Source organism: Centropristis striata, chromosome 9 (genome assembly GCF_030273125.1).
Source record: "Centropristis striata isolate RG_2023a ecotype Rhode Island chromosome 9, C.striata_1.0, whole genome shotgun sequence".
NCBI classification, from domain to species: Eukaryota; Metazoa; Chordata; class Actinopteri; order Perciformes; family Serranidae; genus Centropristis; species Centropristis striata.
In genome coordinates this window covers 16562050-16587006 of record NC_081525.1, presented here as the reverse complement: position 1 = coordinate 16587006, position 24957 = coordinate 16562050, and the positions used below count along the sequence as shown (strand labels likewise).

Below are 24957 nucleotides of genomic sequence, written 5' to 3'. Positions count from 1 at the left end.
ACATTTAAAAATATATCGATATATTTTTTATATCGATATATAGCCCAGCCCTAGTCTAGAGCTTTATTGAGAAAGGTAAGAACAGAAGAAATGGATCTGGTATGAGGCGACTTTGTCAAGGCTAATAGAAGATTTAAGTTTGCCATCTCGATTCGGGCTATAGATTGTATACAAAGATGCACGATACATCTCCACTTCCTCCAACTGTACAACAGTGAAGCCAAAATATATAATATGATACTTCACTTCTTGCACTGTATTTGAGCCAGAGTCTGCTCAATAGTGACAAAGACTGGAGCCTGGGTATTAAGTTCCCAACACCTGCCTGGCCCAACGGGTTAGGCAAATGTTCTAAAGAAAACGCATATTCACCGTGTGGTATCCATTGCACATTATATTTGTTGCAAACATACATACAAATGAGGAACTATTGCCGTCAGGTGCTACCAATTCAAATTTTGGTGTAACCAATCCATGAGCCCTGTACTTAATTATTATCTCCCCATCTCCTCTTCAGCTTCAGACACACAGTCTTTGAGTGTCTCCCTGTCTAACCTGGAACTGTTCAGTGTGTCATTCCTCACCTGCCCACACGTTGCCTCCACTGAGCTTCAACTGTCACCTGCCTGCCAGCTCTGTATTGTGTTGCTGTTGTAGTGATCCAGCCTTTCCTGTGTTGCTGATTTTTCACTCAGTTATACCCGTTTTCCTGCTGCCGACTGTGAACCTGAACATCAAACCCTATAACCATACATGTCACTTTTTGTGTCTGCACTTGAGCCTCCTTTTTCCTGTTTGCCAGTTGCCCTATGATCCAGTCCCAAAGTCCACCATCACAGACCCTCAGACTTTGACTGTCATTCCTGATAAGATCTACATGAACACTATACTACGTGCACTTTCTGAGAAGTCTGCCGTGCTGCAGATATCATAATAAATGCCTCTGCAAAGGTAACAACCAAAGAGTTGTCCTAATTCCATTTCACTCTCACAAACATGAAGATATCTGTATCAGAAATCAATCAATCAATCTATAACCTTCATGCATCATTAGGTTCTATCTCAATACAAAAATAATTGTCAATTTATAATTTTGTCTGCTCTGTGTTACTGTTAAAAAACATAAAAATCTGCAGCGGGTTCCACTAGTGCTGCAGTCACTTCAGAGAGTATGACGGTTATTAATTTATTTTATGAATAAGAATTTATTTAACCAGAAAAGGCCTCATTATGATTAAAAATATCTTAATGGTTAAGACGATGGTTCAGCCGTCATTGTCAGAGATTGTGTGATCTTTCATTTATCATAAGAAGCTCTACAGCGGAGCAGATCTCACCATGAATACAGGAAATGCTGCAGATATAGAAAACACGGCTTTGAAGACACTGTGAAATATAAAACACATTTTCCAGGTTCTGGTACAAACACAACATACACATTTTAACAAGCAGATTGGTGACGGCTCCAAGCCTGATTTATAAATTACAAATTGGAAGGACGTGGATCAGATGAACTAAAGGACTGTGGCTTCACACATTCCTAAAGACAATCTCCATTAAGGGAGCTGCTTCTAGTCTTTCTGTGGTTTATAAGGAGGAACAACAACTGTGGAAGGTCATGTTGGACATGGTTTGTAAAATGCCTACCTTCACCAGAATCCTGAGGCATACCTCTGCAACATTAGCTGTCCATGTTTCCTTTGTGCATTAATCTATTGGGTAGATGGGTTGAGTTGTACTTTGCTTTGTTTAGTTTGTCCTCAAGGCCCTTATTTCACTAAGCTGCATATAATTCCCTTTATTTTATTTATGTTTTTGTGAATTTTAATTCTCTCTCTCTTGGTACTTGTGTCGGTATATATGAAAACTTTTTGTTTGTAATTGTTGAGGAAATCAATAAAAGTTAAGTAAAAGTAATCAATCTGTAATCTAATCCGATGTCCTTGCGTTGATATGTCAGCTGTCGCTTGGTATATGCCGATAATATCCCCACAAAATATTTTGATCCTGCATACCTTTGACGTATATATATAAATGTATTCAATCAAATATGATTTGGGGCTATACCCTTAGCCATCATAGAAAACTTGACCATTAGCTTGTGGGTCATAGTAGCTGGCAGAACAATATCATATTAGCAAGTGTGTGTTTGGATGTAGACCATATAATAATAGTGTATGTCGTCATAGTGAGGGCACCAATTGTTTTTTGGACTGCTGCTTTGAAGTCTTGAGTTTAGCTTTCGGGTCATTGAGGTTCGCCATCGTCATTGAAGGCCATCTTGTTTAAAGGCCTTCACCATATTGTTTTCTTGCAACGAGTAAATGTACAAAAAAGATCAGGAGCTGGAATGATGCTACGTCATCAGCTTATGCAATTTTCTTTTAAATAAACAGCTGGAACACTGGACAAGACATTTGACATCAAGCGACCAGTCAAACTCGTTTAAGTGAAAACAAACTTTTCAAAATGTCTAAGATCAAAGACGAAAACACAGTGCACTGTGGTAGAGACCTGTCAATCATATGGTAGCCACTCCTGAATGTTTACTGTACCTTATCATCTATGTTACTCTAAATGGGAGTGTAATTCCCAAAATGAGCATCATGCTGTTTTTAAGAAGACAAACTAGTGATTGAGATCATAAAACCATTATAAGTATGTGTACTGAAGTAATTAATCAAGTGACAAGTTGGGTCATTTTCCTATTGACTTACGTACAAACGGACTTCTTTTTGCAACCAGTGGAGTCGCCCCCTGCTGGCTATTAGAAAAAAAGCAGGTTTAAGGTACTTCTTCACTGGCTTCGCAGTTCAAGCCCAGTGGTTGAAAAATTAATGTATAACAGGACTGTCTACCTGACTACCTGACTCTGGTCACTACTTTTGCATTGTGCTGCCCACTATATATGCATTTGTGCATTAACACAAAGCTAATTAAAAGTAGCAGCGCCTAAGTTATCTTTGTACAATAAGCTAAATAATGTTATTCTAATGTAACGTAATCATTGAAAATATCTCTATACTTCGGAAATGATGCTCATTTACAGAATAACAAGCCATATTGTCTGTTTTTCTGTGATTGTGAAGAAAACATTGTTTCTCCACCATGCAGCAGAACAAACTCTTCAGTGTTTGGTTTTTTACCACAAGAGAAAAACCAACGGCTGTTTTCACATCAAAAAGCATGACAGCAAAAAAATAGTGTCTTTTCATAATGACATTAACAGAAACCAAAACTTTACAATAACTGTTTATTGTTGAGATATAGTTACCAAGTGTGGGAGAAAAACTGCCTGAGGCTCGCTACTCGCTACATGCTTTTATCATCATCATCATAAAAAAATGTTATTGAGCAGAGCTCTGGGATAACGTGCAATCCCTGAAAGGTGGCAAAACAAATCCACGGCTTTGTTTGTATATTTCTACCTAATTTGGTGCTTCTACAACAAATGAAAGTTGGGACAGTGGAGGGATTTAAGAGATTAAAGCATCTGATGTACTGGATCTGTCTGACATTAACACAAGTGACCTCAAACCTGACACGTAAAAACCCTCTCACCCTCACTTTAAACCCTACAGTATGCAACCTAAAAAGAAATGCAAACAGAGAGCTCATTTAACAAGCAAGTAGTATAGAGTACAGGCTGTGTGTCAATGTAGAGTGGTGGCACTATGGTACTTGATCCACAATGCACGCAACACAATATACAATTAGATAATCCATTAATGAAGCAGATTCCGGGGCAACTCACTAAGACCCAGACCTTTAACCTCTTATGTATTTAGACCTGACATGAGAATAGTGCAAGTAAATGCATAAAGAAGCTTTTCTCTTTATGCTGTGACAAAGCAACAGTATGTGGATGTCCCCTCCACCTCTTCATATATACTTGTAATAGCATTAGCGGTGCTTTAAAGTCTAAATCTTACTGCATTAGTGCTCTTTACGTCAACAGAAATAAATGGCTTCTATTCAGTTAAGCCATGGCTTTTTACTTTTTGTTTATTGCTGTATTCTGTTTGAAATCCAATTTAGGTTAATCAGAATGAGCAACTCATTGACCTCATAGACAATACCATGCAAGAGAAGAAATCACATGATAAGATGAGATGTCACTTCCATAACAAGCATTGCCTGTCGAACACTCTCTACATACTATTTATTTCTGTTGGCCCAACTAGAAATGCAACCTTACTGACAGACAAGAACATTGTTAAAGGAGAATTCTGCAAACCCCAGAATTAAGGCTGGTCGATAATTCAATAATTTATCGCCTTTCAATGGAATCATATTGTGATAAATTATATATCACGATTTCAGTAGTAACTGATATATCCAATATCCAATACCAACGTTTTTAAAATTCTCCCTTTCTTGTGCCATAGCTGACATGCAAATGATGTTGTGGTTATGGCAAATAAACTATGGTTATGGTGTGGTCAGGGTTAGACAAATAAAACACTTAAAAGGCCAGTTTTACACATCTTTATTTTGCTACTTTGATTTTGATGCTACCATTGAAATTATGACAGTGACAATCATGACCACAGTTCAAAACCCAAAGATAATCAAGCTAAAACAAACGTGCAAATCATCACATTTAAAAAACTGGAACCTGACAGCTTTACGCATTTTTGCTTGAAAATTAAATTAAATTATTAATCCAACATCAAAGGTGTTAAAGATGCATTTTCTGGTGATGTAGTTATGATTTGGCTAAATGACACATTGTTTCAGTTGTTGGAGATAACACATTGCTCTATTACCTTTTAGTTATGAAAGGCCTCACATTATACGTTTTGAGAAAGTACTTATAGAGAGCAAACAAGATGTGTGTATTTTTGTAGGCCCACCTGGAAGTGGTATCATCATGGGGTCAACTGAGAATTCGCCTATGGGAATTTTGCATTGGATTTTGGATTATTGCAGAAAATAAACTCTGAAAGTAAAAAGTTAATGTTATGCTATAGCAAACTACACCAAGGTCACATGACTTAAATGTCATCCTTAAGACGCTCTCCGACGAGCTAACCAGCAGTTTTGACTAGCTAGCAAATCCGTAAACACGACTAGACGCTGAAAGGAGTCTAGTGAGAGAGTTGCTTTCCGTGTCCGGCATGATGGCGTTTAATGTCCCCGACAACCACTGTAGTCTCATTTAGCCACTTGTTAGAAACTGGCCTTTTAAGGACGTGTACATTAAAAAAAAAAATTAAAAAAATTCACAAGTGGGCATTTACTAACATATTTTATGTCATACAACAAAGTGCGAACATCTCTTCAGCTTGTGTTAACCACAGGCGTTATTTCAAGCATCTAACCAAAAAACCCATTCAAAGTACTCATTGTGTTTGAGAGGATAGACCCCATGCTGGTAAAATGCTAACTAAACCTAAGCACCCTATGCCTAAGAATGTCAAATTATCATTAATTATCAAGGCAATAGGCCTAAAGTGTTTGTACTATAGATGCTTTTGAGCTGACAGAGCTTTCCTCTAATGAAATGAATAGTTCAGGTGAGGAAGCCTCATTGGCCTAAATTCAAAATCCTCTATTCCTGAAAAGAGGATTCGACAAGATCACAGACAAACTCCTAATCAGGAGGTAAAGTCTGAAAGTACCTGAACAGCTTTATTTCCTGAACATTAAAGACTAACATAAAACCCCTGACTGCCCTGATGTAAGGATGCATGGAGGGGTGAGTGTGAGGTTAAGTGAAGACTCAGTCCCAGGTGTAACACTGCCAGAACAGAGACACTGACTTCCAGCCAAGAGGATGATTTGGGTCAGTAGGTAATTGCATTCCTGGACCACAGGGGACTTGTTGGCAATTAATCCTGCCAATGAGCCACGTGAAATACAGTATGCACATCTACAGTGTGCCAGCAGACTGATAACTGCAGCTCTTTTAAAGAGTGATAGGGTAAAATTTCTGCTGCTGACACCAGCGAATCACAGCTACAATGACACAATAAGACTGTGGCAGAACAAAAGATGTTGTGCCTGATGTAGCACAAAATCTGAACTCTTCCTATTCAATAAAGCAATGCCATAACATCTCAAACACTAGCACAAAGCTCTAAAATCCTACATTATCAGCTTCTCCAAAACTAATAACTTGAAATATCAGGTTTTACTAACCGCTTCAACAGTTTTAATCACAAGCCTACCTTTCCTTCTCTTCCACAATCAAGGTCAAGAGAAACCGCTGCCAAGTTAAGAATTATACCAGAAGGCGAAAAGCACCAGTCATTTACATTATTTTTTATGCTTAACCCCTCTCTGGTAGTAGCTAATATTCAATTACAGCTTATTTACAGTCTCTTCAATCGAGTGCTTTGTGAACATTTCCTATGAATCATTGATTCTTTTAACTGCTTTGCATTCCGACGGCCCGGCAGCAAAACTGCTGGATGACTTTTTTCTTTAAGGGGCTCGAGCAGAGAAGATACTGAAGATATCAGATGAACTTATAGACCTAATCCATTGCTAGTAATGTGATGATATCTTAGGGGAAGGACACAGAATATCACTCCAAAGTCAGGCTACATTTTGGAAAAAAAGGAAAAACTGACATGGCCATTATAAAAGGGGTCCCTTGACCTCTGACCTCAAGGTACCTGAGTGAAAATGGGTTCTATGGGTATTCCCACTTCATGCAAATCCCATGCAGTTTGGCACAGAATCCATGCACTTTTTCTCATGCAGTACAACCATATTATTTTTGCCTATTAAACAGTCTAAGCAGTCTTGGATTTACCTAAAATGGTATGACGGGAAAGCTGGGACTCTTGTGGATTCAATGAGCTCAATTGTATCAGTGGGGGATGATGTTAGTCCCTGTATGGAGTTAGATTTGTGCCAAAATGTTCAAACAACACTTCTTCAAATTCAAACAAAAAAATATTAATCAAAATATCAAATACAAAAATTTAAACAAAAAAAAAAGACAAAATTCAAAACTTGCAATCAAATTATTTGTGTAATTGCAAAAGAAATCTGTCTTTAAGTCCTTGAATTACTTTTTTTTTTTTTGTTTGTTTGCTGCTGGTTTTGCATTTGCGATTCTGATTTGGCTTTTGTGAGTCTGTCTTTGTGTTTGCGATGCCAGCCTTTTTGCTTGCGGTTCTGGCACAAATTTCACATGTGGGCGGGTTTCTCTGGGTGCATTTCTATTGGCTAATGCGTTTTGACTGACAGCTGAGTTGAGCTGCAACTGCCCCGGAAGTTAAAACAAACTGCTCTCTGCTTGTTTCAGAGCGGACTGTGGAGAAATTCAGGTGGTGAGGGGAGCGGTAATTTGGAGATCCAACTCATAAAAGTGTAAGTATTGGCCGTGTTTATTGTCTCGACCTTTTGCTGTTTTGTTGTGTTAATGCAAAAGTAAGACTCGGCTCTACTAGTGGATATGTAAGGTTAGCGAGCTAATTGACCGTTCACAAAAGCTCCACCCCCTTAGTTACTGTTGCTATATACATCAAGCTCCCAGGACTGTCAGCAGCCATGGCGCAGACAGGCGATGTTTGTGTTAGTGATTCTATTTTAACAGATTTTTCTATAGTGTTCCTAGTCTTGATGTGATATTGTACAGGGATTTATGAACATAATGTCTGGCTTTCCTAGGTCTACTGCCAATAATGGCAGCAATTTCCAGAACAGAAGCGCTTACATTGCATTCACTGAAAAACACAACTGTTGCAGAAATCCACCAAATGTTCCACCACTGGCAGGAAAAAATAAATATGAGAAGAATTAGTTTAAATTCAATTGAAGATTTGAAATTCCCAGTATATCACAATGTAGACAGTTGACCATTACTCGATAATACAAATGTATTACTTGATTTTAACTACTTGCTGTTGACATACAAAAGTAAAACAATGGTTCTATTTCCAAAACTAACCATGTCCACTGACATCATTCATCCTTCCCTCATTCTAATCCGATTCATGTGTTTTACAGTGTATATTTTGGCACATCAGTTATGTCTCTGTGTTTTGCCAACAACATGCTTCAGTAATTTGACCGTCTTTGGAGGCTGGCATCTGTCACTGCATGCCGAGCAAGTGTATCAGTCACATCGCGTAAAGTGTCCCATTAGCCTCGAGCTTCTGCCTAATCTCAGATTAATCAGTTAGTGGCATCTGATTCTAAAGGATGGGGGCACGGAGAAAATGACACTTTTGGCACACAATCACTCTAGTGTCATTAGGACAATGTCAAAGATTACTGCTGTTTACTGATAAGAGTTGTTGAACAGTGAACAGAAATTTTAAATAACCAGAACAGGAAAAAACAATGGGTATAGGGAGTGTCATGATGACCTAAAGGTGTAATCGGATATAGCAGGAACTGGTGTCTTTTACAGGAAATCAGGACTTTTACCATCATTTAAAAGTAAAAGTTATTATTAAAAAAAGTTGTTCTCAGATCTTCAGGGACTGGTCTGCTCTGAGTTCCTAGAGTCAGAGCTAAACATGGAGAGGCAGCGTTCAGTTTTTATGCACCACATATCTGGAACAAACTCCCAGAAAACTATAGGTCTGATTTAAATCAAGACTAAAGACTTTTCTGCTTGCCACTGCCTTTCAAGAATACTGCACTGTAACTTTTATTCCTTTGATATTTGATATATTTTTTTAAATACTTTATCAGCTTGCTTTCAATTTTAAAATGTTATATTTGAAAGTACTTTTATTTTTTTTCCTAAATATTTTATCTGCTCGTTTTCAGTTTTCAATTTTTATATTTGAATGTCATTTTATTTATGTCTCTTTATAATGGTTTTAATGTTTTGTGTAAAGCACTTTGAATTGCCCTGTTGTTAGAAGGTGCTATACAAATAAACCTGCCTTGCCTTGTATTTCTTCTTTTCATTTCTTGGCCTCGGTTTACGCCTCTGTAATGTCCCTGCTCCTGAGCTGGTAACTTCTGAAGTCCCAGAGAATGAGAAAGTATTAACTATAACTTATATCCATATTAGGAGATGAGAATTTTGAAAGAGAGGTACGGGGATAAAGAGAGGAAAGAACTTGCAAGAATTAATCTAGAATTACTGCTTTGTGGTTGTGTGCCTCTGCCAACCAGCCAAGTTGCTGTTTACAGCCATGTCTGTCATGATATATAAAGTGAAGACTTTACTAAAAGGTATTAAGTGTATTTTGGACATGTATCATTCAAGTGAATAATTTCCAATGACAAGCATGCCGTCACCTGAGTTCTGGGGGTGAATAATGGCCAGCAAAGTGTTATTGAAGAACACTGTGATGTCAGAATGAAGTTGACCTTTGACTTTTTGGTTATAAAATGCCATCACTTCATCATTTCATTCTATCAGACATCTGTGTGAATTCTGTGTGAATTTCTCACAATTAGCAAATTAATTCTCAAGTTATTAGTTAAACATTTGTGATGTCACAGTGACCTTTAACCTTTCTAATCAGTTTATCCATGGGTGCAATTGGACATTTATACCAAGTTTAAAGAAATTCCCTCCTTCCTTGAGATATTGCAATCATGAGAGTAGGAACGATCAGAAATTGACAACACTACATTTTATTTGTTAATTTATTCAATGCAGCTACATGCACTACTGAAGCAGAAAAATATACACAAAAATACCCAAAAAATGTCCAAAGATCACAGACATTTTTCCTTTAAGCTTGTCTGCCATGTGTCTATGTTAACGAGCTTCTTGACTTATCAGTTTATGTTGGAAATAGCAATTTCTGACTTGGCCTTTCCTAATTAATCATTAGAAATTAGGCCATGTAATATAGCTGCCAATATCAATGTTTTTTAGTAAGGAGGAAGCATATTCAGCATTGCTCATTTTGTTTTAGTGGGGTTTCCAATTGATTAATGACAAACCAATAAGAATTGAGTCAATAATTCATAATGGACTATATTTGAGGGACACTAACTGAAATTCACAGTGTTTTTTTAATCATTGTAACCCAGGACTTTTAATTTATGGGCAAATTTAGAACTAAATAAATTAGGGCTTGGTGATATGATTATATACATCTTCTAATAATGTCTGTTGTATATATTTTACTATATTGTTTTTATCACAATGTAAAAAAAACAGCAGGAGACCTGCTTTGCAGCAACATTTATGTAATTTGCTACTTTACGATGTGGTTATATTCAGGGTTCATACACCTTTGCAGTGGTCAAATTCAAGCACTTTTAATGGACTTTCAAGGTCCATTTTCAAGCTTTTCCAGTACAGTTGTAAGTTACATGTTTTAGATGAGTACTTACATGCTAAAAGGGGAAATTTCACTTAACCATACTAACTGCAATGGTATTACACCTTTAACAATCAAAAGTACCGTTTGCTAATCTCAATATTCAATTTAGTATTTTTTCCATTGAGCATGTTATTATCTAAAGTCAGATGGATATATTCAGATTGCAAAAGAAATACAGTAAGAATTTCAAGCATTTACAGGCACTTTATCCAAAATCCGTACAAACGCTGAATAACATATAGAATAATTACTGAATTACTACCAAAAAAACATGCGATCTTTATATTGTTAACGAGATATGAAAAAACCTATATCAGGATGGAAGATTTTGGCCATATTGCCCAGCCCTAGTATGAAAACCACTAACTTGAGAAATCTTAACACAACAAATGTCCACTGGCTGTGGGAACTACCAGACAGAACTACGGAGTTCACTGACAGCAATACGAGACCTCTCCAGAGGCGAGTCTGGTCTTTACAACAAGAGTAAAAGTTTTCCTCTCAGGAAATGTTCATGAAGAAACAGGGCGTGATGTGAAAAAGATACTTTATTCTTTTTAAATAAAAACTGAATGCTTCAGACATGACATAAAGTGTGTGGCAGAAGCTGCTGACATCTCAACCAGCCATTAAGGCTGGTCATGATATCATGCTGTGGGGGTGGGGATTTTTTTTTTGTATTGGGAAAGGGAACAATAAATGCAGGCAAAGTTAGAGGGGAAGCTTCTTCAAAGTGCTGAAAACCTTCAAGTGCGGCGATGAGTTATGTCCAGACACAATTCTGGCCACCAGCATGAAACCACATCAACATTCAGATGAGGGACCCAGCCAAAGAAATCAAAAATTTATTGGAAAAGAATACATCTGAGATTGTTGTTCATTGAATCACACCATCCAGCTTAACTGGGAAGCGGAAAAACTTCAACTTAGATTTGGAGAAAACCCAAAAAGTCCAGAATGCATATCGATACCAACATAGAAAAGAGTACTTAAATTTACATTATTGCCAAATATGCTACTAGACATTATTATAAAACAATACCACTTCTGCATAAATTCTAATTAACCAGAAAAACATTTTCCAAAAATTCTGAAACATATCACTTATATTATTGTTGGTGCCACTAGAAAACAGATGCTGCACTGCACACAATCTGTGTTCAGTCTGCCCTCAAAAACTCTCAACGGTACAGAAAAAATAGCTGTTTCGAAGGCCTTGTTAGTTATAGAGTAATCAAGAGTTAGAGACAAAAACAGAAAGTAATCAAACCCTTTAAGTGATTCTCCGTAATAAGAAAGATAATCTCCTTCACTTTAGCTTGATTCTCCTCAGCTCAGCTGGATCCTCGGTGTAATTGCTCTTGTTAATCATGCCTTAATTTGTTGACGAGATTCATTTGGAAGACTTGTCTTGAAAACATACAATCTCTCCCAATCTGGGGGACGACGTCAACATCTTGAAATTAAGGACCGCAAAGTAGAGTGAGAGCAGATTAAGTCATGTTAAGAGTGTTGGAGACGTCGCCAGAGACTGATGTAACCAACAATCAGCATCTGCTTATTAAACCAGTGGAGCCAATGAACCATCTGAAAACACTCCTGGTGTTTATAGAGGATTTGTTAAGAAACTGCAACATTGTTTGGTAATAAATAAAACTGGTATTGCACTACAGAGGTATCAGTTCAAGGTTCATGTTAGATCACTGGCAATCTTTAAATACAAAAAGTGTCAAACAGGATGTGTAAAAATCAGCTACAGCATGATTAACTTTGATGGCTAGCACATGTTAATTGGGCCATCACAGCACTCATAATTTTTATGATAACAATCAATTCTACTACCTCTCTTCAATCTGGTCCCAACAAAGCATCTATTTTGCTTGTCCTGGTGCACTGCTGTCTCATACGGTACTTTGAATTGAGTCTATTCTGCTAAAAATACAATGTGGGACAATAGTAAATGCTAAAACACATTATAGTTGTTGTAGTAGTAGTAGTAGTAGTAGTAGTAATGGTAGTAGAATCATAAAGTCAGAAAATTGACAGCAAAACTGACATTTTACTAGAAACAGCACACTTTTCACTACAGTTTTAATTTATATAGCTGAAGGCGATTGTCAGAGGCATGACAAAAATATTTTTTCAACTCAACACTTTCAGAATAAAAGCCTTGGTACGTCTCTGTTAACAGAATCCCTTCCTTTGTTAACACAACGCTTTTATTCTGAAATATTTGCTGGACTGTGTTAAATGTAAAAATGTGAAATGCAGTGAACTGCACTGCTCCATATTTTAGTACATTATCAGAATTAATCGCAAAGAAAATAAAAAACCAGGGTGTAGAAAAGTTTTAGGAGTCCTGCTCGTGGCTCTGTAGTTAGCCACAGCAATGCTTTGAGCTAAATGCTAAAGTCAGCATGCTAACATGCTCACAGTGACAATTCTAATACAGTACTTTGATGTTAGTAGGTGCAATGTCATTTTACTAAAAAAAAAAAGATGAATGGCTGCCTGTTTACAATATACAACAGTCCAAATTAATTTTGTTCATCACAACATTTTAACATATACATATGTAGGGGTGTCACAGATCTCCAAATCCTCCATTCAATTAGGCTTTAAATTTTAAGGTCACGATTCAGGTACATTTTTCCCAGCAATGATGGTGATGACATTGTTTGCTTTTCATGTCTTGATTTGGAAATATGTTATTCACATTTTCCAATTCTTCTTCTATGGTATCAAGTGTGAAATGGGCCAGTGTGAGTCATATGGTTATATTTTGGTGATGGCTGATCATGCTTTTGATTTGGATGATTGACATTAAAAGCTCAATTTGACTGATTTTCAATAAATAATTAAAATTATGACACCGCAATAGCGCTACAATAGACCAGTGCAATATCCAGTGGTGGAATGTAACTAAGTACATTTACTCAAGTCCTGTACTTAAGTACAATTTTGAGGTAGTTGTACTTTACTTGAGTATTTCTACATTTGTAACTTCATACTTCTACTTCACTTCATTTTAAGGGCAAATATAGTACTTTTTACTCCACTAGATTTAGCTTTCAGCTTTAATTACTTTTTAGGTCGAGATTTAACATAAAAAAGCATGACAAATTTAAAGTGATTACGCATGTTTATAAATTAAACCACATAAAAGTATATTAAATAGTTAAATTGAGCCCTACATTGACAGCAGTAAAATGCTGTTTACATAAATGCCTCAGTAATCTAATAATATATTTAGAACATAAAAAACAATCTGAGTGGGTCCATTCCGCATAATGAGTACTTTTACTTTTGATAATTTAAATACATTTTGATGCTGATACTTTTATACTTTTACTTCAGTTTCAAGTTTCAAACACAGGACTTTTACTTGTAGTGAAGTAATTCTGCCGTGTGGTATTAGAACTGTGACTTAAGTAAGGGATCTGAAAACTTCTTCCACCACTGGCAATATCCAATTTGCAGGAAGACCTTTATACCTTCTGAATTTAGTAATATTGTGCTAGAAGATGTCTCAGCCTAAAAAGTGTTTCCTGCAGACTTAAGAAAAAGATCTTTGTTTGGAAGAGATCTTCACTAACCCTAACCCTACCCCAATATATTTAAAAAAAATAAATTAAAAAAAGACATGTTGCTGTGGGTGCATGTTTGAAGTGCATATTGGCTTTAGTGGCTATACTGGAGATCTGTATTCCCAGAAATGCAACACATAAAGAAACACACAGTATAGTACAATATTCAAAGCAGTTTGAAGTTTTACGGTTTAGTTTATGGTTGGAACTGGTCAGTACTATGAAAAAAACAGGAGAGGCATGGCTGGAAATATGCTTCATGCATTATTTCATAAAGATAAATGGCTTAATGAAAGCAAGTCATGTATAAGCATATATAATCCAGCATCCCATAAAACAATAAGGAAAATAGAACAATTGACACTGGCATGCAGATGGGGTTACCGCTGGCTCTGAGGCTGATACAGTCCCAGCATAATTCTTAAGATAGAAGTAAGAGATAATCACAGCCCAACATCAGTGAGGTGAGCAGCAGCACCCCCTTAAAGCAAAGTAAAATCATTTAGCTCTTCCCTCCACTACTACTGCCAGGCACCTGACACTAAATGTTTGAAGTGTGAAAGTAAGAGCCAGGAGGAAGGTCAGACCTGTTAAGGTGTAGATATCAGTTCGAGTGGATGTTTGCAAAACCAGAATTCTTCAATGACCTGAGCTGCCCTACACACACACACACACACACACACACACACACACAGACACACAGACACACACAGACACACACACACAGAGCAAAACATCTTGGGCTATTTAACAATTTCTATCCGACAATATGTACTCAGTTCGGCCAGACACAACAGATTTGTGCGCTTTTCACCTTCATCCCTGACCTCCTCATATTACACACTCACAGTTGTATATAAGGTCAGTCTCGTGGTCAAAAATGTTCTCACTGCAGTGCCGAGTTAGTGCGAACTTTTTAAAAAAAACTTTCCCAAAATATGTGGTGAGCTGTTGAACATATATCAAGTTCCTGTCTTTTCCCATACTTGCAGTGGAACATTATGTGCCTTCCTTGTGTCTGATGCAAGGAATCAGCAATGGCATCTACTTAATACTCTACCTCAAATTTTCAATCAAGCTGTGACAAAAGTTTCCCACAAGCAGCCTGTATATAGCCTATATTTCACAATGCAAAATATTACATTCAAATAGTATTTTGACAGTAACAAATTTAATTCTCTCTCTGTTAATGTTGCAGTAAAACCAAAATATTTAAAGAGATATTAAGAATAATACTCACAGTTTCTCAAAGAAAAGTGCTAGCTTCACTAAATGGCAGTCACTTGGAAGACTCCTCTCACCCCTAGAAAGCCTTATGCAGCTGAAATGACTCACATCCCCTCTTCCAACCTCTGTCAACCATCATGAGGAGGTAAACATTTCCAAATATGGAGAAAATATGAAGACACTATTGAGGGCAATATCAGTTTGGTTTGCTTTTAACTTGGAATGCCAAACTCTGTGAGCCAGAGTCACTGAGCGGAGCCAGTTCTGTGGTGCATACCTTTCACTAGGAATAATAAAGATGATTGCAGAGAACTTTTCACAATCGCTTTTGGTTCAGTCTGACCTAAGATGGGTATTACCGTGAGCGTGCCTCACAAGCTCCATTTTTAAAGGGCAGTCGTCTAAATGTAGAGGAGTTAGATTAGAAGCTGTAAAATGGGGATACATTTACAAAAATGCAGGAAATATATTAACTTCTTTGTTAATGAGGTAAGAAGGTAAAGATAGCCCATTTAATGTGAGAAGCCGTCTTGTCACACGGATTATCTTCGAGTGATTATGAAGGTATAATTAAAGTCTGATTATTCCCCATGAGTGCTGTGGGTCAGCGGAGATCACGGTAATATTAACAGCTGCTAAGAGAGAACATTACACCTCCCTGCGTGGACTGGAACAGTTTTGAAGAGCAATTTGGCTCGAGAGTGCTCATTTTCTTAAACAGCACAATCCACTTCATCCAAATCCAAAAGAAAAGGATCTCGTACAGAGCACTGTTATGCTCACGTGTTCATAAATTCTTTAAAAATGTAATTATTGTATTTGCATTAAGAATACAGTCTCTGCTTTTTCTGCCAATTTTCCCTTATTCATACAGTCCTAATTTTGGAACAAATCTGTTTTTTTAGCAATGTCAATTAAATCTGAACCGAATTCATGGAACTTTTATATGACTAATGTGACATTTGTTTGGAACTTGAGAGTAGATGATCAAAGCATGTTGCGATAAAGCTGATCTATGGGAGATGAGTGAGGTGCTACAATTGTTTTTGGAATGTTATTTTAATGAAATTCAAATTTGAAAATAATAATTGTGGCATGTTTGAAAGCGTATTCGAGGAGGCGACGAAACAGGGTCACGTGGCAACGTATGAGAAATTAAAAATCCCACAAAAGAAGCTAAAGACTTTAATGAAAGGGGCCATGGCTGCAAAACATGTGTTTTTTTACAATGAGCCTAAGCATACTGATTGCAATAAAACCAGCTATGAGCCAGAGATACATAATGACACCACATGCTTATGCACATTTCTACATTAAGCATCAAGTGTTACATCTTTGGTACTGTTGCAAGTCAGTTCAGATTGTTATTTCAACCAGTTTACAGAACACAGTGATAATCTAAGACACAAAACAAGCCTGAATTATTTAAATTGTTCTCCACTGATTATCATGACACTCCTGAGCTGTCAGACTCACATCAGGGCAGCCATGCAATAAAACCAAGATATCAACTATTTTAGTCCATAAAATCTGGCGCCTACATTACCCACAATGCAAGTCTGACTGCCAATAGTCAGTTCCACTGTTGGAGATTCAGGTGTGTTGTACTAGTAGCTGCTAATGAAGCCTGCAGGTAAAATAGTACCCCTTTTCGACCAAAGCCGGTTTGGAGCCTGTGCTAGTGCTGCCTCGCGGTTGGTTCAACTTGCGAACCAGCTCTAAACTTGTTTGCTTTTCCACAGGCTCCAGAGCCACGTCATTACATCACAGTTAACGTCTGTAAATGTCTCGGCAAGTATCATAACAACGGCAGACTACATGTCTCTACAATGAATCTGTGCTGCTCATCTTGAGAACTATGGACGCCTTATACATTCTTATTAACACTGAAGGTAAGATGTTAATGATGGACTTTGTTGTAAGCTAATGCTAGCCCGCTAACGTTAGCACTAGCTCTCCCGTATCAATGACATTACAGTTAAACAAATCAGATGAATGAAAATAAAATAAACGATATACGTTTTAGTTGGTCTCTCTCAACGGCACCAAGTTGGTCTTGTTGGTCACATAACCCCACCCCCAGCCCCTGACGTAAGGAACCGGCTCTGGTCAAAAGGGGAAATGACAGATGAGGAGCAAGCTACAGAGGTTTGTAGGAACTTTACGGTGGAATGGACCACCACACCAAATTCCATTCTCAAATTAAAGAATTGATTATTTCTTCAAATATTTAACAGTTGGGCATACTTTGCCTCAGTTACTTTTTGAAATCCATGGTAACCACTTCACATAAGCAGAAATTAGATCTACCACACAACACTTATTTGAAAAGAAAATATATCACTTTTAAAAGGTGGTTCGCCTGTTGCTCATGTAATATCCTGGCAAATGTCAATGCATTTTCATTGAAACTGGTGTGTTAACTGCATGCCAAATTAATCAGAGCACATGAGGCCAAAATGCCTATGTTACCGTATGACCAATTGCTAACAAACAATGAAACATTTAAAATGCAATGCAAAGTATGGCACGGTGCTCACTCATCACAATACGCACCAGGGTGGCCTGGGCTATCATATGATTGCGATTAGTGATCGTGATAAATTTCAGGTCGATTATGGTGATCAGCTGTGAGCATATTTACTCAATCAAACATATTGAAATGTGCATGACAACAGCCAATCAGAGTCGACCTTTTCCTGCTCCACTACTGTTTGTAAGTTGCCGGAGAAGTGAACAAAAAGACCAAACGTGGAGCAAAACGCAGAGCTGAGGGCAGCTAAATAGATGTCAGCCATGCCTTGGAACAATAAACCAGGGAGGTACAGGTTAATGTTGGGAAAGAGCAAAGGAAATTACAATCTATCCGCCGCTGTATCGAGAGAAAATCAACATTCACAGCACGGCAATTCACACACGGGTATGGTGAATTCAGTAGCGTTGGAACGGCTATGCTGCGATCAAGAGCGTGGGATATATAAAAACTTACAGAGAAATAAGTCATTACCGAATGGAATTTAGTTCAATAAACAAGTTAACATAAACATAACGTAAACATTAACAGCGTGGGCTTTCTAACAACAACAAATCTGTTCAATCATTTGAAGAAGTACCACCCAAGTGATTATGCTGAAAGCATTTTCAGTAAAGATGCTTTAAAACTGGCAGTTCAAAAAAAATATCAAAATTTGTGATAATAATTGAAAGTATATCGTGATCTTTTTTTTTACCATATCGCCCAGCTCTAACACAAAGGCTACATTACATGACTTCTAGCAAATGGTAAAATGGTAAATTGGGTGCACTTACATAGCGCTTTTATCCAAAGCCTTTACACTACACACTGCGCTCATTCACCCATTCATACTGGTGGCAAAGGTTACCAGGGCACATTGGTGCCACCTGCCACCATTGGGAATTCATTCACACACCAATGAACGCAGCATCGGGAGCAATTTGGGGTTCAGTAACTTGCTCAAGGATACTTCGACATGTCAGGGATCGAACCACCAACCTTCCGGTTACTGGACGAACGCTCTACCAACTGAGCCACAGCCGCCAAACATCACAGAGAACATAGTGGGCAAAACAGCATCACAGATCCATTTCATTCAAATATTATCTGGTCCAGCATACAGAAATTAAAACAATAAAACAGTTAGTGTGCCGCTCACTCCCCAGTCTGTTTGTAACACGTATCAACATTTTCTGCACTTCAACTTCAACTCCTCTGCTGAATGAATGTCGGGTAAACAATTCTTGAGAGTGACTCAACCATGACTTGATAAATAATGTCCATATTTTTGCACTTAAGCTGCAACGCAGGACCTTCAAACATAGGTTCTACTACCACTTGACATAAAAGCACAAACCAGGAAAGAAAAAAGGCCAACACAAAGTAAAAGAAAAGTAAAATATTCATTCAATCAAAGCTATCTTACCTTTTCTCCTCTCTGGATGTGCGCGATTCCTGAAGATTGTAGAAGCACTGCCCTTTACTGTATGTTGAAATCTGTCGAGATGGAGAAATAAGGATAACTCTGTGTTACTCAAACGGATTACATAACTATAATTGTGCTGTGTAGGACCACACCAACACGGTAAGTGGGTTCTGTCAACTCACAGGTATTGTGTGTCGTTCATCATTAAAGATAAGCCATAGGCAGGCTCCTATAAATCCTGCATGGACCTAAGTGGAAGCTGTCCATTTAAATTTTAGTCTGTCATTTCTCACCAGGCACCTGTCACAGCCTGTTGGAGTAATAATTCACTGCAAAGGTACAGTTAATGGAAAACAATTTTGACAAGCAGCACTACAGAAAAGATTTCACCACACTGTAACTACACTTACCGGCCACTTTATTATGTACACATGTTGAACTTCTTGTTAACACTTGGCTAATCAGCCAATCACATGACAGCAACTCAATGCATTTAGACACGTAGACATGGTGAAGATGACCTGCTGAGGTTCAAAACGAGCATCAGAATGGAGAAGAAAGGTGATTTAAGTGACTGAAAGTGGCATGGCTGTTGGTGCCGGACAGGCTGGTCTGATACTCTTTTTCAAAGCCAGTTCCCAGCCAGTGCTCGTGCTGGTTCGCAATTGGTTTAACTTGTGAACCAGCTCTGAACCTGTTTGGTTTTCCACAGGCTCTAGAGCCACGTCATTACGTCACTCATAACGTCTGTATATGTCTCCGCCCTCTCGGCAAGTATACCAACAATGGCAGACTACATGTCTTAACAACACATCTGCGCTGCTCATCTTGATCACTATGGACGCCTAAAACATTCTTATTAACAGCTAACCTAAGATGTTAATGTTGGACTTTATTGTAAGCTAATGCTAGGGTTAGGGTTAGCACGCTATCGATCGCCCGCTAACGTTAGCACAGTAGCTCACCCTTATCAATCACATTGCAGTTGCAACAAATCCAATAAATGAATGATACACATTTTAGTTGGTTTCTCTCAACGGCACCTTGTTGGTCTTGTTGGTCAGATAATAATAATATTTAAAAAATAAAGTATGTCTTTTTTAGAAAAAAACAAGTGAAACATTTTTTTTATCTGTTAAATTTAGAGGTCCAGTCAGCCGAAAGGTTCTGGCTTATTAGTCAGGTCAAAGTTGTGGGAAGCTCTTGAGCTGATGTCACCCAAATCTATGGACTAATAAGCATGATAGCAGTGTCAGCTGTCCCACCCAAAGAGTGAGGGGAGAGTGAGGCATATATCAATCAATACAGTCATAAAAAATCTGTAGCTTACATCAAGTAAATATACAACGAGATGAAGCTTTCTAAATACTCTGAATATAGTTTTAGATGTAGGAGTTATGCAGATGCATTGTAACAATGAATTTTCCTGCAGAACAATTTTGTAATCCAAAAGCATTTAAGTGAAAAAGAGACAACAGTGTTGTTGTGCAAACCAGCCATCATGTCACACCCTACCTGAGAACACAACAGACATTTTAAACGGGCATTGACATGTCCATGCTCTGTATGTTGTCTCAAAAATCTGCTGTCATTATCTGTTCAAAACATTTTGTTTTCCTTTAACATGATTATGTTACTATATTTTTAGGTCAATGCATACTTTGTTGAAGGTAAGTTCTTTAACACCATTTAAAGTAAGAAAACTTGTTAGCGTTGAAGAGTGTGAGGTCAGTTGCTAACCCTACATCTTGATACCCCACACTTGCATTAAAGGGATAGTTCGATTTGAGATAAAGGGGGTTTATGAGATACTTCCCCATAATGAGTGTATTACAGTAAATGGCAGTCGGTACACCCCAGGGCTTGGAGAATCAGGCAGGACTAAAACACATTTTAGTCATTAAAAAAAGTTTTTGGAATACTTTAAATATTTTTACTGCTTTACCTTGCTATAACCAATCAAGGCAGCATTAGATCAGCAAATCCTGTGTCCTGTGACTTACTGTATTTGGTTCACTTCACTTCCAATTAGAAATGGGTGTCTGACAACAAGGTAAAGTGGTGAAAATATTCTAAATATAGTATACACTTATTGATATTGATTTTTTTTGTACATTTAGCTGCTGCCCCTGTCTACAGCACTAAGTTTCTTAGCTTCTGTGTCAGTACTCCTGCCTGTTTCTCCAAACTGGTGGCGTGCTGACAGCAAACTACTGCAGGTAATACACTGACTATGAATAAGAACCTCATACAACCCAACGTCAAAAAATCCAAACCGTCCCTTTAAAAGGCTGTAGCACTGGCAGTGGAGAGATAAGGACATAGTATGGCTGTCTGAGAAACAACAGGCATTATACAGGTTAAGTGTTCCCTAGGTCAGATGAAGGATAGGCATCCAATTATGGTGCGAATAGACCACACTAACCATAGATAATAGACATGTACACTAGATTCTGGTAACACAGGTAACACTTTCTAAAAAACACACTGTCTTGACACCACTCTTTGCCCTAAAACTGTTCATTTTGAGTCTGGGATCTTTGCTGCTGTTCCTTCCAGAAAAGGACATCCTCATTAAAATAACACAAACAGTAGAACAACTTGACTAAACCTACCAGGGGGGCCCAGGCTCAAAGGCAGTTGAGGCACTCATCTTTTAACTTTAACATCATCAACGCTGTCAAACGAGTCCTTTTTAACCAGACATTTTAAAGACAGTTCCGTTTAATGTTGCCTGAGTCAAAAATGTGTCGGAGCGACGCAGATTTATTCGGTTTGATGACAGCACTCTCGGGGGACCTTGGTGTTATTGATTTGAAATCCAACATCTAAGTCAAAGTTTGAATTCAGTCTTTTAAAGAAGAAAGTGAGACTTATTTTTCACATCGTCAGCGACATTTTATGGCAGAACAATATCTGTAGTCTGGACCAAGGTTCTTTTTGGCTTTGATAAAATATGAATACAATTGACAGTGTTAAAGCTGCATCAATAAGTCATCTGCATGCCTATGACCAATACAAAGCTTTAGATGCACATAAAACATGTCATGCAAAGACTAACATTTGATCCTAATAAACAAGGTAGAATATGCCATCATTCCTGGAAATGAATGGGATTTGTTCAGTTTAATTTGCTTGACCATTTAAAAAAAATGATAGTTGAGAACACAGAGGATGTAATCAGCAATAAACTTGTGTGATACCTAAAGTGGATAACATTTCACTCAAGGAGGAAGAAAGTCACTTCATTCAGATGTTTGTTAACAACTTGTTATGGTAAATTGGCCAGTGGTTTGGTGGTAATTCAACTACATTCACTTTTGCATCGAGATTTAAGTAGTCAAATAACTGTTTTACCATGCGTGTGCATGTTTTTTTACCCTTGCTTTTTAAGTATTGCTATTTTTAATCAATAAAACATTTAGAGAAGTTGTTGCATCGTATTGTCAAAGTTACTTGGCTTACTGAGCCAAGCATATTTAGGCTAGACTGATTCATTTTCAGTTGATTCGGTTCCCTAGTTTAATCTGGGAAAGTTGAATTTTTTCCATAGAAACAACTAGAATAATTTGGTAAACTTGCTTTATGGAATATACCCCTGAATAGTGCCTGACTGATGGACAAAGTACACAAACCAAAGCTGACATTAGTTGCACTTTAGCATGAATTATGGGCTTGTTTGTTTTTGTTTTGTATGATCTGTAAACAAAGGGTCACTTTTGCAATAAACTCAATTTAGTGGCTTTTTTGCTGGTATGGTATTATATTTTGTTATAATCCATATCACATGTACATTGTCAATATGTCTTTTTTGTTGAAAAGTAGATTGAAGTACATTTCCTAACTAGCTGTAGTTAACCAAACTACACTTCTCCCTGTAGCTTTGCTGTAGCACCAGTGTGAAGCAAGGCTGGCTCTACGCTGGGGCAAGAGGGGGCCGAGCCCCCTTAAATAAATGTCTTGCCCCCTCGTATCAAAATTTTAGAAGTTGAGAGAGCAATTTTAATATACTCACAAAATTAACGATACACAATTGTTGGTTGAAATCTGGATGAAGGATGTTTTATTTTACTTTATTCATTTATTTTATTTTCATTTTTCAGTCGTCCCCATTTCAATGAAGAACGCATCTTTACTATAAGCACAGAAAAAAAAGTGCTGGAGCATGATGTGTACACATGATGCCCCCTTCACATGTCTGACTGCCCCCTCATATATGCTGCCTAGGACCGGCCCTGGTGTGAAGTAATTGGTAGCTTGCAAAGCTGTTTTCAAAGTAGCTTTCAGAAAACAGCGGTTATAGGCCTGTACAGAGTTTTATATGCGTGTTCATTTAGATATATGATATTATAAAGTGTAAATGATCTAGACGTAACAACTACTGCCCATGAAATCATAGTTTTCTCCAAGTTAATGATAAACACCGATACCAAAACTTTAAACAACGTGGCGAGTCTTTGCAGTCGTGAACCAGTCAGTTCATACGTTAGAGAGCTAACGTCATTTACCGTTAACGACGACGCCAACACTAGCAAACACCTACTTAGCTAACAGTTATTCCCGTGACGAGACAGTTTGGTAAATGAGTATGCTAAAATGAAATTCAGCGACATATTTGTGTGCAGAGGGGCTCTCATGTTCCTCCGGTGACAGCCTGTCTTCCGCATTGCTCAGCAGCAAAGCGCCTGGCTAAAAACAGAAACCCCAGAGACGCCCAGAGTCACTTTTGGCAAAAACTTCACGCTTCACAATGTCTTATATTTTCAACGCATGACTGAGTCTGGCTCAGCACTAGCTACCGACAAGTTAGCTTTGTTAGTATCCTCATGTAACATTAGTACCAGCCAAGGCTATCGTGTGAGTCCACGCCCTCATTGTGAACCCAGTCCGAGCTACAGTAAAATTCATATTATAGCCTCACAAGGCCGAACAAATTGAAGACGAGCTATATACTCCAACACTGTGTTTTCCAGTCATACTTTAAATTACACCAGTTTAGACACAGCCGATATTCGCAGAAAGGTTTAAAGTGCTAGGAGAGTGCTCGATAGTTTCGCTTACCTCGCTTTCTAGGAAATATAACAGAGGTTTCAAATCCCACCAAAAAAGTGAAACTTCTTGATCCAAATTCTGGGAGAGTTGTAGGCAGTGACGTCACGCTCTGAAATTCCAGCCGTCTCAGTGAGTGGAGAGGTTTGCCCATGTAAGGCAGCAGGCCAGCGGTGTCACCGAGACAAAATATCACGGCCATGAACTCCCTGTTTACACAAGGATGTATGTAACAGGAAAAGATGCATAATAAAATGAACACAGAAATGTAGTTTCCACTTTTTTTCCCAAGTTTAACTCCAGGGCTCTGTCCTAATAAGACAGATGTACATTCATGGAAAAAATTATTAGACCACAATTGTTTTCGTCAATTTATTGTTCATTTTCATGTCTGGTATAACTAAAGACACATTTGTTTGGACAAATATAATGATAACAGTGAGTTTAATGTAAGAGCTGATATCTAGCCATTTCCATGGTTTATTTGATAATGATTTTGGTTTTCATCAAGAAAACCATGGAAAATGGCTAGATATCAGCTCTGAAATTAAACTGATATGAGCTGTTTTGTTGATATCTTTATATTTGTCCAAACAAATGTACCTTTAGTTGTACCAGGCATTAAAATAAACAAAAACATGTAGAAAAAGGGTAGTCTAATATTTTTTTCCATTACTGTAGATAATTAAGCATGCTATTAACTGAAACTTATCAAAAAAGTTATATTTATATTTAGAACTTGCAACCAGTACTGCTCCCAGTAGACCACACAAACCAGACATTTGACAATCACTATAAACACTGTACAATATTTCTATAATTTAATTTATATGTGCAATATTTGCTCTGCAATGCTCCAACTGCTGACTGATTTTTGTTTTGTTTTTGTTTTTA

At 37.7% G+C, this 24957-nt stretch overlaps 1 protein-coding gene across 1 annotated transcript in view; it reads right to left on the bottom strand.

The window, feature by feature from the left end:
* Positions 1-24213, bottom strand: part of lpp (LIM domain containing preferred translocation partner in lipoma) — a 203641-nt gene extending 179428 nt beyond the window's left edge. Inside the window, exons 1-2 of the mRNA XM_059340573.1 lie at positions 24076-24213; positions 19015-19085 (exon numbers count right to left, since the gene is read on the bottom strand). The gene's annotated coding sequence lies outside the window, so the exon portion shown is untranslated. The remainder of the gene's footprint in view (positions 1-19014; positions 19086-24075) is intronic.
* Between the last annotated feature and the right edge of the window lie 744 nt (positions 24214-24957).